This window comes from Mauremys reevesii, linkage group 6 (genome assembly GCF_016161935.1).
Source record: "Mauremys reevesii isolate NIE-2019 linkage group 6, ASM1616193v1, whole genome shotgun sequence".
NCBI lineage: Eukaryota > Metazoa > Chordata > Testudines > Geoemydidae > Mauremys > Mauremys reevesii.
The window spans coordinates 25,628,035-25,641,995 of NC_052628.1; the positions used below are offsets into that span (position 1 = coordinate 25,628,035).

At 39.7% G+C, this 13,961-nt stretch overlaps 2 long non-coding RNA genes across 2 annotated transcripts in view; one reads left to right on the forward strand and one right to left on the reverse strand.

Annotated features, from left to right (window-relative positions):
- Positions 1–798: 798 nt before the first annotated feature.
- Positions 799–2,364, reverse strand: LOC120407487. The gene is made up of 3 exons (XR_005600030.1): positions 2,182–2,364; positions 1,674–1,756; positions 799–915 (listed from the first exon to the last, which is right to left on the reverse strand). It is a non-coding gene; the product is annotated as an uncharacterized LOC120407487 (long non-coding RNA).
- Positions 2,365–13,444: 11,080 nt separating this feature from the next.
- LOC120407488 overlaps positions 13,445–13,961 on the forward strand; it is a 47,840-nt gene continuing 47,323 nt past the window's right edge. Inside the window, exon 1 of the long non-coding RNA XR_005600031.1 lies at positions 13,445–13,555. This is a non-coding gene — a long non-coding RNA (uncharacterized LOC120407488). The remainder of the gene's footprint in view (positions 13,556–13,961) is intronic.

Sequence of the window (13,961 nt, forward strand, 5' to 3'; positions counted from 1 at the left end):
CCGCAAGGACAATAGACTTCACAGGAACAACTCTAGATCTGACCTCAGCATGGGCCCTACCTCCCATTGGAAAGATTCCAGACCACGAACAATTTGATGAGACAACCGCTTTCAGACCATGTCTGTTAAGGTCTGCCTTTCCTTACTAGGCCACATTACATCATCTACTTATGTAAAACCATTCATCAGGCTTTGCCTATGTTGCCTGACTCTAGTCCATTTACTCACCTGACAGGCCATAAACACCAGAGCAATAATTCCCACCAAAGTCACAGCTTCTCTTGCCTGGCGGACAAACTTGGAACATGTACATGTGGGAGTTCCTTTCATCACAACTACCATTGTCACAGACACATCCATGACTGGATAGGGATTCCATCTGGGCAACCACACCATGCAAGGCACTTGGTCTTCTCAGGAGGCCAGGATGCATGTCAACCTACTAGAGTGGAGAGCAGTCTGTCTAGCCTGCAATGCATTCCTTCCACTTACTTGATCCAAACATGTCCAGATAATGTCAGACAACAGGACAACTGTCTTTCACATAAACAAGGTACAGTGAAATCCCTTCCTCCGTGTTTAGAAGCAGTGAATTTATGGAATTGGTGTATTAGAAACCCCACAATTCTCTTAGCTACATACCTGCCATGTTCACAGAATTCTCTAGTGGACAGTCTCAACAGGCACTTCTCCTCAGTCCATGAGTGGGAGATGCACAATTCCATCCTGAACAAGATCTTCATATCGTGGGGAACCCCATCCTGGGATCTGTTCACATTGCAAATGAACAAGAATTTCACCCTCTGCTGCTCCACGGCAGCTCTGGACCCTGGCTCCAGGGGTGTTGCCTTTCTGTTATCATGGACAGACCATCTCAGATATGCCTTTCTTCCCATCCCTCCGTTACCACAAGTTCTGCAGAAGATTCAATATGACAAAGCTCAAGTCATTCTCACAGCATGGAACTGGCCCAGACAATTATGGTTGCTGGACCTTCTGCAAATGTCAGCCCATCCTCCCATCAGCATCTAACCCTTCCCGGATTTACTAACTCAGGAGAATGGCAAGATCAGACATCCCAACACAGTCTTCCTTCACCTGGTATTTGGATGAGCATCAGATCTAGAACATTCATGCTCAATAGACAGTCTATTCTCAGTCATAAAAGGAAAGATTCACCAGAAAATGCCATCTGGTTAAATGGAGGTGTTTCTCTTCCTGGATGCAATGTAATCAGTCATCTCCAGAAGTCCCTGCTATATTAGACTATCTCCTGTCCCTGAAAACTTCAGGGCTTTCCATTAGTTTCCATCCTACCAGCGATTGATGCCTTCTACCCTCCAATAGAAGGACACTCCATTTTTACTCACCCAACAACTACATTCCAGAAAGACCTTCCCACTGGTGGTGAAACCGGCCCCGCAATGGGACATCAACCATATACTATCAGTACTTCCCAGATCACCATTTGAATCACTGGCCACGTATTCTGTGACCCCTCATTCCATGAAACTGGTCTGTGTAGTGCCATCACGTTGGCCAGAAGGCTGAACTGGGATCACTCATGGCTGATCTTCCTTGCACACTTTTTCATAAATACAAGGTTTCCTTCACCCGAAATTTTGTCCTGAAGGCAATTTCTGAGTTTCACATGAATCAACCTATCCACTTACCAGTATTATTCCCAAAACCTCACACTTCCAATAAGGAGAAGAGACTTCTCTCTCTGGAGGTCAGACAAGCTCTAGTATTCTACCTGCAAATGATGAAATTGATTAGAATCACCAAGGTTATTCATCACTATAGCAGTATGGTCACAAGGACAGTCATTATTTGCTTAGAGACTCTCTGTAAGTGGATCTCTGGCTGCATCATTCTGTGTTACCAGTTGGGATGTATTTCGCCCCTTGATGAGGTGAAAGCAACCTCAACAGTACCTTTTCAAGGGGTACTCATACTGGACATCTGTAAAGCAGCTACCTGGAGCTCCAGCCATACATTCACAAAACATTATGATTAGTTCAAGCTTCTTCTGCAGATGCAACTGCTGGCACTGCAGTATAACAAGCATCTATACCAACTGCATCCTCCCCCTCCCCTTGCTGTTGAAATACAGCTTATCAATAACTCATGTGTGGAATAAATATAGGGACCAGCACTGAAACAAGGGAGGTTACTGACCTGTAAGTGGAGGTTCTTTGAGATATGTGGTCTCTATCTGTATTCTGTTACCTGCCCTCTTTCCTCTGTGCTTTGGATTCTTCTGATTTGCAGTAAGAGAAGAACTGGGGAGGTGTTGGTCTGCACCGCTCCTTATGACCCTCTATTTGGAACACAGAGAGAACAATGTGCAGGCTTGGACCAATGGACATTACTTGCTCGATCTCTGCTCTCAGCTGCATGTTGCACATGCATACCCTGTGTGGAATGCAGATAGGGGCCACACATCTGGGAGAACCTCCAATTACAGGTCAGTAACCTCCATATACCATGACATCATATAAAAAAAACAAACAAACCCTGGGACTGTCCCAGGTAAAACCTGTGTGTGTGTGTGTGTGTGTGTGTGTATGAATGAGAGTCCCAGACTCTCTACCCAGGCATTGTTAGCCCTAGTTTGCCACTAGCATCGATTCCAAGCTTCCCCCAACAGCTCCCACTCAGCTAGTCTCTGATATCCAACACAGCAAACCCAGATGCCACAGCTGGCAAGTGTTGTGCTGCTCTGTCCTTGAGGATAGGGTGTTTATGGCTCTATGCAAATTAATTCATTAAATAAAATGTCACACACATGAAGCTGTACAGAACTTGGCAGCTCTGCGTGACTTCTCCTTTTCAAGGCTTTTCTGGCTGGCTTGTTCCTGCACAGCAAGAGACGAGACCCTTCCCCCCTCTGCACTGGCCCCACTGCTGTAAAATTTAGATCTTTCCCTGCAAAAAAACTCCTCAGGGAACACTGGGGCCCATGAAAGCGTATTGAGTAACAACAAAAATGTTGCTTTACTAACAGTGTAAGTGGGGATAGCATTAAGTGGGGAAATGTGGAGTGAGGTCACAGGAACAGAACCATCTTAATGTTTTTTTCCTCTAAAAATGGCATTTAGAGGGACTAGATGGCCTACAGCACCCATTAACTAAGTAAACACTTCAAATTCAAACATAGCTGGTAAGGCCAGAACACCATTACATGGCACTCCCAGATGGCTGGCTGGTGATCTATAACAAATGAAGCGGTTTTGGTTTAGTTCCTATTTGTAATGTCCAAGAGATATAGCCTTAAAACTCCTGACCTGGATTTTAGAGCAACCAAAGGAGAGCATGCCTGCAGCTAATCCATCCCAATGTATTCTGGGACAGGCCTTTAGGAAGGGCTGGGCTATGTATCAATGTAGTGCAGATATGGTTAATAAAGCTTGCAGTTATCCACTATCCTATCGAATCTTAGAGCTTTGCTTTAAGGACCTCTCAGTCACCTGACATTAACATCTACATTAAACAAAACTACCATATGGGCTCTGCTGGTATATCACTTAGAAACCAAGCAGGGCCAGTCTTAGTAAATATTCAATGGGACACCCCATGGAAATGTGAGGGTGCTGCAGTAAGTGTCAAAGGTGACTCGGTAGATTGCTCAGATTGGTTTAGTGATAAAAACCAGTTGAGAAGTTTGGATTTGGGACAAAATTTCAGAGGCGTTTCAGATCTGTAGGTTTGGCCTGGGCCCCTCTTTAAGAGCTAGACTGTAGAGGCTGAAAACCAAGGTGACCTGTGTTGAAGTAACATTTAGAAGAAGGGCATGCCATTTTAGCTAAATGAACTGCAAACATTGTATAAAGGAAATGCCTGATTATGCTGGATAGATGAAGTTTAAGAACTGCATCCAGAAACGCTGCTGAGAAAAGCCTTGATCGACACTCCAGTATTCATGTTTGGATTGCCTGGCTGTTGCAATTAAAACCCATTTCTCTTTACTTATTTGTAAAGAAAAAAAGATTAGCACATTCGGGGTCTTCTAATTTGTCTCTCCAAATAACCTGTATTTAGGATCAAGTTGTGCTGGGCACTCTGACATTTCCATAGTAACTAATGTACCACAGTGGAAGAATAAAAAAGGGACAGGATGTTAACAAATAAGTGGCATAAACAGAATCTGTGATGCTTCAAATTTTTAGTGGCATGAGTTTGGGGTGATTTCATTGCTCACAAACCATGGATTGGTGAATGGATTGTACAAGCCATCCAGATAAGTGGTAAAAACTTTTTACCATCACATAACAGACATGACTGTAATAAACATAATTGATCAAGCACCTTTTGGCCATCTTGTCTACATGCTGCTTGCTAATTAATCTCTGCTGGGACTATTGCTAATATGCCAAGTTTCTAAATTGCTTAAAACGCTGCCACATAGGGAAAAAAAAAAAAACAACCCCCACAAACAATCTGCCAGGTTTTCCTTCCAAATCCAGTTCCAGTGACTGGACTGAGATCTGATATCTTGTCACTCATTAGAGCTAGATGCGGGAATTTTATGCTATTAGAAATCCAAGATGTGGTATTAAAGCTTCTGTTTCTAGACCTAGTAGCTCATGAACTATTGGATCTTAAACCTCTGACATTGTTATGTATGACAAAGCAACTAAGTAATATCAAGAGGCTTCAAAGATGTATTATAAATTTCCTCTCTCTCCTTTTAGTCCTGGTTGAATTCTTAAAAGCTCTCTAAGTTTGTTTGGGAAGACCCACACAGCTTTCACCTGGCCCTTCCACCAGCGGATAACAAGGTTATTCCAAACACCGACTGGTTTAAAAAAACCTTTGTAGCATAGGCGGCCATCATGTATTTTGTATCTACATCAACTGTATAAAACATTCATCATCTGGGACTATTGCAGTCACATGACTAAAACAGATATGCACTTTGACAATAGCAGGAGGGAAATGTGTCACCAAGGATATCATCACTGACCTCTAACATGGTTAGCTGGTGTTAGCAGCAAAGGACTGATGCTTTGGCCTTTGTAGTTCCTCCTGTGGAGAGAACAAATGCCTACCAGCTGGCAAAAGCTGTACTAGAAAGCCCTCTTATAAAAATAATCGCTATGACTGAGCAATATTGCCCTCAGTTTGTAGCACCGTAATCTTGGAACTATTTCATGCTTTGGCTCTGGAAGCAATAACAGTAACATATTGTCCATCAATTAATTACATGCATATTACAATATTAGCATTTTTCTTTTGTAAAATCTATCAGAATGTTGACAGCCTGCATGGGCTTTGAAATTTAGAAAAGTGTGTTTGAAACCTCCTTTCTGTGTAAAAGAGGACAAAGGAGATGACTTTGTTTTCTCTTGAACTAAAAGAGGAAAAGCTTCAGTTCTCGCTTATCATCTTTTCACCCCTGTAATCTGATGCTAGAGACTAAAATGACGATGCTGCAAATGTTAACCTTCTAGGGTAACAGCCTTTAACTTTAATTTCCTTTCAGACAACTGTTGAGACCATTTCAAGGTTAATTTTTCAGCATGATCGATAGAGGAATAGTGGGACTGAAAACAAACAAACAAAGCACTGTAAGCAGGTTTGAAAATCTGAAGATTTTTTTCCAGTGAAGTTTTTACAATAAAGAAGCATCAATGAAATTATGTAAATCTTTTGTGGAAAATGTGCATCTGTTGAAAAGCAATGGAGCCGAGATAGGAAAACTCCTTTCTAATATTATACCAAAATACACGTGCTTTAGAGCTTTGTGCTGACTTTTTGTTTGGCTATTAGCTATGCTCATAATCCATGCTACCTTGCTTGCTTTACTTATGTGAGTGGCTCTAGAGAAATCATTGAGACTTCTTGTGTGAAGAAGGCAATCAGAAAAATGGCAAAAACTAGTAAATGGTGTGCCCAGTTTGACAATATTTAAAATATATTTAGAGCTACATACACAAACAAAGATAGCTATAGAAAGCTGATTTCACAGTCATCCTAGGTTGGTTAGTAGGTTTATCTTGCCTTTCAGCATTTTGAGCTGAAACGTGACACCTGAGAGGCTAAGTTCCTATGCATTAAAGCAGTACTAATTGGACCTACAAACTCTCACGCAGGCCTTGCATGCCCAGCAAATGACACTCGGCTGATCAAGATGACATGTTATCTCCTGGTCTCAGATTCCATATGTTAAACAAATGGAAGCCCTCTTTGGTGATGTGCTGACCCCCAGCCTTTCAATTCTTGAATGGCACACCTTTTGCCTGAACCAAATTTACCTTTCATTGCTAACAAGGGAATGATTTATGAAAGGAAAAATGTTTCTCTTTATTTCTATTCATCACAGTTGTAAGAACTACTGTATGCTGAAAATTATGGAATTTAAAAACACAACTTTCTTTTCTGTGACCTACTGTCACATTGTGATTTGGATCCAAAGGTTGCATGCAGTGCAATGAACCACTTTGGGGTTCACTTTGATGACCCCTTTGCCATCCCCATTGCCTGAAGACAGAGGCAAAGGGGACACCATTGCTCCAGTTCAGGTAAATGATGTGTTCTAGTTATAAGCCGATGGTTTTATACATGAATGAAAAATATCCACAGAAAAAATACAGAATTTCCCTAAAATCAGTGGTGGAAATCTCCTGCCCTTTCCTATCACTGACTGTAACTCTGAACTTTCAATAATTTATATTTAATTTTTATAGGTAGGACATTTGAAAGTAATTATAATGATTTAACTATATTTTACATTGAATCAAGGGGTCAGAAACAATTTTATATTCCACTGCAGTTTTCCTTCAATACTGATAGATGGCTGGATATCTGGAGGCTTGGGGAGTTCACCAAGAAAAACAACTGAAGTTGAATAGCTTTGTCTTCCGCTTGCATTTATTTACATTTTGGTAGTACCTATAAGTCCCATTCAAGATCAGAGCTCCATTGTGCTAGGTGCTGTACAAATATTTGGAAAAGGATTCAGTCTCAGCCCCAAAGAGTTAATCATCTAACAGGGTAATATCAAATTTGAGTCTCTCTGCTCCCAATTTTGTTACAGAACTTTTTGGAGATCTTGTCGTATCTTCTGTTCTGTTCTTCCTGTCTCGTACCATGAGAACAAGGGGACAAACAATGAAATGGAAAGGTGGCAAATTCCAAACTGATAGAAGGAAATATTTGCTCACACATTGCAAATTTAAACTGTGGAGCTCGTTGCCACAGAATGTCATTGAGGCTAAGAATTTAAGATTCAAAGTGAGATGCACGATGGAATGATTTAAATCAAGATTTTAAAATCAAGATATAATCACTGATTTTTTTTTAAATTGATTTAATCGGGTTAAGGCTCTGTAAAACTAATTTGAACATTTGTGCTATTGCAACTTTTGATTTAGAATGTATAATAAACTAAGTTATAAATGCCAGGTGTTTTTTAATGGCATAACTAGTAGGCTATCTTATTTTAGTTTTACAAAACTGCTTTACAGAGAAAACAAAATATGGAAAATGAAGTCCTTGATCCTGCAGACACTTAAGCAAATATGTAACTTTACTCACTTAAAAGTTGAGCATGTGCATATGTATTTGCAGCATCAAGGATTAAAGCTATATTTTTATTAAAAACTTCCTTCTTAGTGGCATAAATTCTTTGTCAACCAAAACAAAGTTGTATCAGTGTTTATAATGAAAAGCTATTTAGACTGCCAATACATCAGAGTTACTTTTGGACATACTGGCCAAAATTTTGAAAAAAGGAGTCAAAGTTTGGCTTCTAATCCCAAAAGGTGAGATTTTCAAAAGCACCTACATGATTTAGGTGCATAAATTCCATTGACTTCAGACTACAAATTCTGATCATGTGTAGCCTGGTTGAAGCATTTCAACTTTCTTGTCTTGTGGAAGTTCAGTATATCAAGAAGTGGTATTGGCTGTATATACAGCATGGGCTGTTTGTTATCAGTTTTGTCCGAGTTTGTGGTGGTTTCACAGTAAGGATGTTACTGCCCCTAAAACTTGTCTTTTTTTCAGCAAAATAGATGAACATTTGAACTGTGAAACTTCTTAGTTTTTTTTTTTTAAACCATGTAAAATCTGAAATTCTACTAACAATTAGGGAGCTAAATTCCTAAAGTGGATGTTTTGTATCATTTCTTTCAAACTAAAATGCGATGAAAATAACTAGCAACACATAAAAATCTGATTTAAATTTAAAAATTTGTTTTTTTTATTTTAATCATTATTTGTATCCACCTTGATTAGACATTTATGTATAAAAAGACTATCCAGGGAAGTAATAGTTAATGCTAACAAAAATATTATTGGAAGGGAGATAAAAGATTGTTTCAGATTTTAAAACATATTAACTATCAGGAATTAGGATGAGGTTTGGATAGGGGGCAGATTATCCTAGATCATCCCAGATCTTCCTACTCTGGGGTTTCTTGCACCTTCCTCTGAAGCCTTTGGTGCCAGCCACTGCCAGATAGGACATTGGACTAGTTGTCTGAGCCTGTATGGCAATTCCTATGTTGCAGGGTAACTGGAAGGGTTTAGACTCTTTAACTTCAATGTCTCATTAACATTTTGGAAGGTGGGAATTTATGTTAATTAAGTATTAACAAAAACTACCTGAGAATTTCGTGCTGACTGAACTTTCATTCCCCTCCCAATTGCTTATCTTTTACTTTCTTGGCTCTTGGATGTCATCCTTTCACTATTAGTCTACTAATCCTATGGCTGGTCTACACTACTGCGTAACTTGATGTAACTTATGTCACTCCAGGGTGTGAAAAAGACACCCCCCCCCCCAGCTCTATGTCGGCGGGAGACGCTCTCCTGTCAACATAGCTTCCACCTCTCGCGGGGGTGGAGCAATTATGCCAATGGGCGAGCATTCTCTTGTTGACATAGTGTGTTCTCACCAGACGCGCTGCAGCAGCGCAACTGCACCTGTGTAGCTATGCCGATGTAGCGTTGTAGTGGAGACTTGCTCTGAGAGACAGAATTTCTAAATGTAAAAACAAGCAAAGCAGCAAACAAATCTTTAAAAATGAGAATCTGAAGCCTCTTTTATGTGTCATAAATATATTATACTTGCATCCCAGCCCACTGAAGTCAATGGCAAAACTTTCATGCACTTTGATGGGTCCAGGATTTTACCCATTTTACTTGGGCCCTTCAAATATTTGTAGCTTGTGATCACATCCTTCCTTATGCACTGGATAACCAAGTCTTGCTCATTTCCATTTCATGGATGGTAGGTTTGATGTGATTCTGATTTTTTTTTTTTAAAGAAAAACAAGATACGATGGTCATAAATATTACAGCAGCCTGATTGCACATACATGCAGAAATGAAGGTGAGATAATCAGATAATTCAAGGCTCCTTCCCCTCTTAACTGGTGAGATAAAAATAGTCTGAATTGCAGAAGTGGCTTGTCCAAGGCAGGAAATACCAGAGGTTTTTTTCAGTGATTTGCATAAGTCTCATTGTGGACCACATCCTTGTGACATGCCAAGGACCTTCGAATCCTACTAATGCCAGTGGGATGGAGGATGCTCACCGTCTCACAACAGATGCTCAGCTCCTTAAAGAATCAGCCCCAGTGTGAGACAAACTTAATAAATAAATCAACTATTCAGAAGAAGAAAAGGGACATGACCAGGAAATAACAGTAACAGTCTATCAAATTTGCCTTCCACATTCAGATACGACTAGATCCCTGCTGTTTTGCATTTAATAGTCTCTTTTGAAAGGCAAAACATCTCAGCTGACCTGCACAATTTTCTGCTGAATTTTTTTTAACTGCATAAAAGGCTTTGTAGAAACTAGGGCAGTGTAAGGTTACTTTAGTTCCCCATCTCTTGGTTTTTTCCCTTCCCCTCTCACTGACAGGGCAATGATTCCAGTTTGGAACCTTCTTGTGCCACACAGGTGTTTGTCCAGAAATCTGCCATCAAGTATTATAGCTAATGGAAATATATACAGATGGTCAAATTCTGCCCTTGAATGTCCTTGTGCTTCAGAGGGAATCTAAGGGCAGAATTTGGACATCTGAATATATTTCCTCCAGCCATAATATCTGGCAACACGTTGCTGGAGGGCAGCCTACATGGCATGAAAAAGTGTTTGAGCATTTAGCCTCTGATTGAAGGGAAAAACTGAGAAACAGGGAATTAGGTGCCATACACTGAGCCAATTTCTATACAACCTTCTATGTAGTTAAATCAAATAGTCAACAGAAAATTGTATTGGGCCAGTTATATTCTGCCATGTTGGTCATCTAGATTATTTGCTTTGGAGAGGGAAGCTATTAAACACAAAGTATATCAATATACTGTATAGTTTTGGGGTTTGATTCCAGTGTGATATGCACTCTTTATTGAAGCTCCTAAGTATGCACTTAGTCTATACATTGTAGATCCCAACATCTAGTCCCAGTAGATTTTAAAAATGAATTTTGAGGATTTATCAGCTATTTGCCCCAACTGAATTCAATGGGAGTAGGACTGAGTCATATGCAATACAGTTTAAGGAAATATTAATAACTATATTTAGGAAATATCCTTAATATACTGAAGTGTAAAAAAAAAGCAGCAAAATGCCAAAAAAATCACATTCATTATATATTTTTCTAAACAACATTTGTCTGGAAAATGTAAATAGCTCACAGCCACTCTCATCAATAACTACCTTTTTCAGGGTTTAACCAATCAAACCCATCCCCTTTCTGGGAGTGACTGAGCATGCTCCCTCTTCTCACAGTGACTACGTGTAACCAGACTGTGCATTCCTGCAGCATGCCTGAGCTGCAGCACAGGGCTATGGGGGCTTGACACTTTAACTGTAATGGTTGCTCCAGGCCGGAGCTATTATTGATCATTTTAAATGCCTGAAGGAGATAATATAGATCAAGTTTAGTCTGTTCCTTATCCCCTCAACTACCTCCAGTTAAAAGTCACAGGTGCTGATGTAACCCATTGGTGAATATGTTAAGAGTCCGCCTTTGTGCCAATCCACAGACGATATGAATTATTACAGCCCCCGACTATGGAGACTTGGATCTTTAGCTCACGCTGTAGCAGTTTATGCATTTAACTCCAGACATCGTTTCAGTCCCCAGTGTGTCCAACAAGCTGCCACACTGACTCCTCCTTACTTGTCCTTTTGTGCAGATATGCATTACTGTAGGGCTGAAAATTTGGCTGAGATTTTCGAAGCTGCCTAAGTGCTTCAGATGAACAATTCCCATTGAAATTAATGGGAGCTGTGTGTCTAAATTCTGTACTCTGCTTTCACAGTCTGTGTTTGCACAATTAAACTGGTTTCAGCTCTTCTGACTGCTTTACCCATAACTTATTGAGTCATTATGCCTAAAACAGTTGAAAAGTGTGTTTATCTTTAGTATCGCTGATCCTGTATGGACCATCGAGACTCCATTTTATAGAGAATAAAAAAGGGGCTTGGCAATTAGGATGGGAGTGTCTATTTTATACATAGATTTAGTGAATCTTTGTGTGCTTTTCTGTAACCCCACCCCCACCCCATATACTGTAGAAGCAAGGGGTTTGAAGCACAAAGGGGGTGAATCCCTATTTTTCCATGTATTTATATAACTGGGATTTTCATCTAACAACTTGCTCTTGTCAGGGCACTGGCCCCAGATGTAAATTCAGACCCAGATTTAAAATTTGAAGGAAGGTTAAAAACTCTCAAAGCTTTTATGGAACAATATAATAAGACAAACAGAAAGTGAAAATAGTTGTTTTAAAAAACACACATCCTCCTTTTCTGTCTTTAAATTCAAATCTTGTAGCAATAACAACCTCAGAGTGAAACTGACTTTGATTTTCATTGTCCAAGCTGAGAAAAATGCAAAAAAAGAAGCTGAATGCATTACCAACGACATGTAAATTGACTACTGAGTCTCTTTCACTTTTAATAACCAAGGTCCTAGTCCAACAGTGTTCGTGACTTGTCTGCAATGTTCTTCCCTGTCCTGTGTTTTTCCTGCCAACCTTTTCAGGATTTCTTCAATTCCGACTATTGTTAAAGGGGGAATTGCCATGGTTAGCCAGTCATAGATGAGAGAGTGCTATGGAAAACTGGGTTGGAAATCATGAATGTGATTTGGTACTGAAGGTTCTTTGAACACACTAGTGTGCCTGGCAGCCCATAAGATGATTCAGTGTTGAGGGAATTACAGCTGTATCAACAAGTGGACTTATCTGTGCTTAAGGCCTGAGATACTGAATATATATTATGAGGTATTTGCTTTTTATAGGTTTTTCTGTTTCATTTTTATATATGTATAAAAAGCCTTTTAAGAAGAATATTATATGTTGCTCTAGTTAATACTACAGATGGTGTGTTTACTGGAGCAAAAGGTCAGTCAACTGCTGGGAGAGGATCACATAACAGTGGTGATTGCCCAGGGGCAGCAGGAGGTGAATGTAATTTATGTGGTGTGTTTAATACTACTCATGTATGTATGTAATGCATAGATACAATGCATCTTTAAAAGACACCCCATTGCGTAGTCTTTATAGAAAATCCTGAGAGTGAACAGGCAAACAATTTAGCCTGTTTCCTGTCTCAATGGAAACAGTCTCCCTACCCTCAAATGGAAAATCTTGAAAATAAAACTTGCTGGAGTATACCAAATATAAGAGAGGAAGTTACTTGTGTGGAAAGTTTCAAGTGTCTCTGAGCCAGGAGGCACCAAATTTCTACCCACGTATTTGTAAGTCAGGTATTTTAATCACCCAACCTATCTACTTGAACAGGCGTGGAATTCTGTTTCCTGGGAGCGCTGATGCCATGTTGAGCACAGAGAAATGCTGGCCATGGACTTGCAACGTGTTCATTGCTGACTCTGGCCTTTTAATATTTGTGGCCAGGCTGATGGGTCAGGTATCTCACTGAAACTGTACATGCCTGCTAAAAATATTCTGAGTTAAGAAGATTGAAAATAAAGACACATGGAAATGTCACCAGGAATACAACATGTGGCAGGACTTGGGATTCTCATTCTGCATCTGAAGGAAAAATGTTTACTCAAGAAGCATTAGTCATTGTATATCGCTTTCTAACATTACTATTGGCTATGGATTGCAAGCACAGCTAGCTCTTCCCTTGAAACAACCTCTCTGATTGTTGTACTATAGAGAGACAGTGTCAATGGTGGTGAGTGAGAGAGAGGACAAAATATCCAATATTTGGCATAAAACACTGCAGAAAAATGACTTTTGCTCAAAGCCCCCCAACCCCACATCTAAAAAGTTGAAACCACTGGCTTAAAGTAAAAGTACTGTAAAAACATCTTTCCAGTTGAATGGTATTTGCTGGGTTTTGGCGAAAGTTATAGAGAGATCTTAGTTGCCATTAAATAGATGTAACACAGCTGTGTAATCCTGGAAAATGTCATCATCTGAACATTCTTATTTCTTTTTTTCTCATCAGATTTTATGAAAAAGGACATCCAACCGTGGTAGTCAGGAAGAGAGCTTCTGCCTAAATGAGACTTGTTCACAGTCCCACTAATCCTTTTTCTGCTCAGATGAGTGCATGGTATGTTGTAACAGACTTTTACCAACCAAATGGGCCTTCTCTTTGGAGGAAATCCCTGAGGAAGTTGTCAAATATGCCACTCAAAAGAATAGCTTAAAAATATGGAAAGGGTGTGTTTACGTCCTTTAAACTGAATGTTGACTAACATTAATTGTTATTAGCAACGTTTAATTTATAATTGTAATATAACAGTCTAAATTCCCAATTAAGTAAAGATCACAGATACTTGGCATTTAGACAAGAGTGCGCTATGCAGAGGGGAAAGTGGACTGGTTCACTTTATTTTTTCTAAATGACTAGATCTATTCATAAATTCTTTGCTCAGTTTCACAGGAATCAAAACTGCAACCTGAATTGAATTCTCTGTTCTGCAGTATGTGTCTACAATAAGTGGTGGTGTTGTTTG